This window comes from Salmo salar, chromosome ssa24 (assembly GCF_905237065.1).
Source record: "Salmo salar chromosome ssa24, Ssal_v3.1, whole genome shotgun sequence".
Taxonomy (NCBI): Eukaryota; Metazoa; Chordata; class Actinopteri; order Salmoniformes; family Salmonidae; genus Salmo; species Salmo salar.
Window position 1 is genome coordinate 19,173,352 of NC_059465.1, and position 4,013 is coordinate 19,177,364.

Genomic DNA, 4,013 nt, shown 5'->3' on the forward strand with positions numbered 1-4,013 from the left:
GGAGCTGTCAAAGCGTTAACTGTGTTGGAGCTGTCAAATCGGTGAGCAGCTGCTCTTGATCATTGTCACAAAGCCACACTGTCCCACTCGTGTTAGAAGTTCAGAACGAGAAAATGTAGGCTATTTGGAAATAATGACGCTCAAATTGAAAAGCATTCAATGAAATGAGGATTTTTATCAGCCTAATTGAGGTGTATAGGTGGTGGGCCGTAGCAAGCTATCTGCATGAGTTTTCGAGATGATAGATCTCTGAGGAGCTGTTTTTTACATATTGTGTATTTTTATTTCTTCTGAAAACATTTACGTTTCTTGGCAATGTAAATGTTGCAAATGTTCACAAAATACTTACTTTCATGTTCGCTAGCTGGTCAGGCAAACGCCGCGGGGAACTAAACTGTAAACCAATCAAAACTTTTGTACTATTCATGGTACTATCTACAATCACGTTATCCGTAACTAATATAGTAGACACCTGGGAATGAAGAGTTCGACAGAGATCTCCGTCTGACGAACTGCTATCAGGTAAATAATGTTTTATTTATTTGTAATCTATCTATTTCTTTATAGAAACGTGATACCATCAATGCAAGCTGTAAAATGATTCCCAATTTAGAACACAGCAACCTTAGTAATGTAGCTAGCTAGTTACAACAAGTAGATATGTTGCTAGCAAGCAGGAGCAGATAGCTTTATCACTAGCTAGCATGTCATTCCGGGACAAGGAGCATTTTAGCTATCAGTTTATTCCAGGTAATAATTTTAAGATTACAAAAATCTATAGGACAAGTAGTGTACATCTACTTCAGTCATCAAGGCAGGACCCACTAATTTCATTCATACTGACAAGTAGTAAATGCCACATTATCCCCGTCAATAGTTGGAGTAGGATGAAAACATAGCACCCGGCCTCAGACTTTTAGGATGTTCATTTTCTAGCTCACAAATTACATTATTTTGCTGTGATGATTTACAGTATTTTGTTCATTCTTGTCTTTCACTTTTGTGTCACATGATCTGTTTAACTCTCCTGTGTTCTGCTCCCAGAGATTAACCAAGTGCTATTCACCAAGCATGGACTGATTCACTCACCTGTGAGGAGAACCATCCTACTGCCGTCACTGTTTACATTTTGGGACCACATATGCATTTGCCTGTTGTCTTTTCTTTGTGGGTTCTATCTTACACAGTCTAGTGCATTTTAGAGTTGAAGAACACCAACTACAGATACAAGTGCTTGTTTGAGCATCTTGAAGACTAAATTCAATGTAGAATCAGTGTAATAGATGACAGATTATTTTACTATTGTAACAAGTAGTGGTGAGAATTCTATTGTCCTCGTCAGGAGCCCAGACCTTTGCCATAGATGGTAGAGTTCTCGTCTCTGGACCACAAGCTTCCGTCAGCTACATTGGTGACCAGAGTGGGATCCTTTTGATACGCCTATGGGGCCTGGACACACAAATGCTCCTAGAGAGAAGGTGGAATACTGAGGCATGCGTTGATGACAGTTCTACAGTCTCCATCAGAGGCCCATGCTTTTGGCACAGGTGGTAAAGCTCTCATTTCTGGCCTGCAATATTGTAAAATTGTGCCCTCCACAGCAATTGATATACATTCATTAGTAGGTTACGCAATATTTATGTAGCCAGGTGGTAAAAGCGCATAGCTGTATTAATTTATATCCACTAGATGGCACCGTCCCTTTAAGAGATTAATTAACCAGGTGTGCCAGCGGTTATGGGATTGCGCAGTGTGTAAGAGAGTGGATCCAACGTTACTTTAGATGGGTAAATTATACTTTTTATCTTCCTCTTGTACCGGAATATATCTTATTTTGCAGCATCTGCAATGTATAATAGTTTATTTTGTCATATTTATGCCAGACGGTCATGTTAGCCTGTTGATACTTTCAGATTGACATGAGGATGTTAGCTTCTTGCTAGCTGAATACCAGCGCTCTCAGAACCACGTTGTGAAGTTGATATAACATTATTTGAAGCGTGAGTAATTATCAGAATTACATTCTATTTCGTGTAAAGCTTCAGATTGTTGTATATTGTTTCCTTTTTGAATTGTAATTTATCTGTTGATATGACATTTCCCCCCAGTGCAGTATGGGTGAGATGAGGATCTACTGTTCCATGTGAGGTTAGGGCATCACCTGGACAGTGTGTTTGTAAGTTTTATGACAAAATGTATTTTTGTTTTACATGCATGATGTCATTTTTCGCATGGACATCTTGTACTCAGATTTTTGAAATGTTAGAAAGTCCATTCTAACTGTGAACATTGTGGTCTCTGTATTTTCTTGTGTTTTTCTATAGAAAGCAGAGCCACTACAATTTATTTACATTTTAGTCATTTAGCAGACGCTCTTATCCAGAGCGACTGCATACATTTCATGCATTTTTTTGTTGTTGGTACTGGCCCCCTGTGGGAATCAAACCCACAACCCTGGCGTCGAAAACACCATGCTCTACCAACTGAGCCACAGGGAAGACAGCTGAAGATAGTTGAAGTCGCTTAGGTTGGAGTCATTAAAACTAATTTTTCAACCACTCCACAAAGTTCTTGTTAACAAACTATAGTTTTGGCAAGTCGGTTAGGACATCTACTTTGTGCATGACACAAGTAATTTTTCCAACAATTGTTTACAGACAGATTATTTCACTTATAATTCACTGTTTCACAATTCCAGTGGGTCAGAAGTTTACATACACTAAGTTGACTGTGCCTTTAAACAGCTTGGAAAATTCCAGAAAATGATGTCATTGCTTTAGAAGCTTCTGATAGGCTAATTGACATAATTTGAGTCAATTGGAGATGTACCTGTGGATGTATTTCAAAGCCTACCTTCAAACTCAGTGCCTCTTTGCTCTGACATCATGGGAAAATCAAAAGAAATCAGCCAAGACCTGAGAAAAAAAATTGTAGACCTCCACAAGTCTGATTCATCCTTGGGAGCAATTTCCAAACGCCTGAAGGTACCACGTTAATCTATACAAACAATAGTACACAAGTATAAACACCATGGGACCACGCAGCCGTCATACCGCTCAGGAAGGAGACGCGTTCTGTCTCCGTACTTATTGTACTCCGATTGTTTTATGCACTTAAATAACAGATTTATTTCACTTGATTGTGATTTGGACTGAACATTACTTTATGGTGACTTCATCTTGTGGTGATTTCCCTTCTATATTATCATATTTTAAATTTAAGTTTCGACAGAATAAACAACCCCAAATTAGTTGTCTTGTGCTGGGTTTACTTTCGCCAGGCTACATTTATATACTTCAAATACTGCCTAAGACACCTTTGCTATTTGCCTCTGTACTCAATAAATGGCGCAACGTTATTTGTGAAGGTGTTCTTTGTTCGTATGTATACACATTATGGAAAACATGTCTCACACTCAGTCATAGTTAGTAGAATAATGGATTGGCAAGACTTTGGCACCGTCAACTTTCAGAAGGTTAGTAGGAAAGTTAATAATTTAAACCATCTAAGTATACTCACATTCACTGAACATTTAGTATTTGAAACTCAAACATGAATTTACCAACTGCTCACCATGGTATTGGGCAGCTGCTGTTTGAGAACTCATCTGGTTTAGAAATCAAACACTAGTTATCTTATTGCACAACACATTGTACAACTGATTTTAGAGAAGATTGTATTGCAAGGTAAGCTATATGTGTAGGCTATGCCATATGTATTGGCTAATATACATATGCAGCTGTCGCTTTTAAACCTCCATTCGAGCACACATGACACACACGTCTTTCTATCTACACTGAAGAAAAATATAAAAACAGCATGTAAAGTATTGGTCCCATGTTTCATGAGCTGAAATAAAAAATCCCAGAAATGTTCCAGAAGCACATAAAGGTTATTTTTGTTCAGTATACATGCTTTTATTTGGGTTTCAATGCAGTGCTTGAATTATTGTTTCTTTAAGTCTACAGATAGTTATTTGAAATGAGACATATAATCATTCTGATTCAACAATG

General features: G+C 38.0%; 1 long non-coding RNA gene across 1 annotated transcript; it reads left to right on the forward strand.

The window, feature by feature from the left end:
* The first annotated feature begins 348 nt into the window (after positions 1–348).
* LOC106585348 (uncharacterized) lies at positions 349–2,355 on the forward strand. Its single transcript, XR_001323943.2, has 5 exons — positions 349–522; positions 1,045–1,787; positions 1,914–2,000; positions 2,109–2,176; positions 2,325–2,355. It is a non-coding gene; the product is annotated as an uncharacterized lncRNA (long non-coding RNA).
* The last annotated feature ends 1,658 nt before the right edge of the window (positions 2,356–4,013 follow it).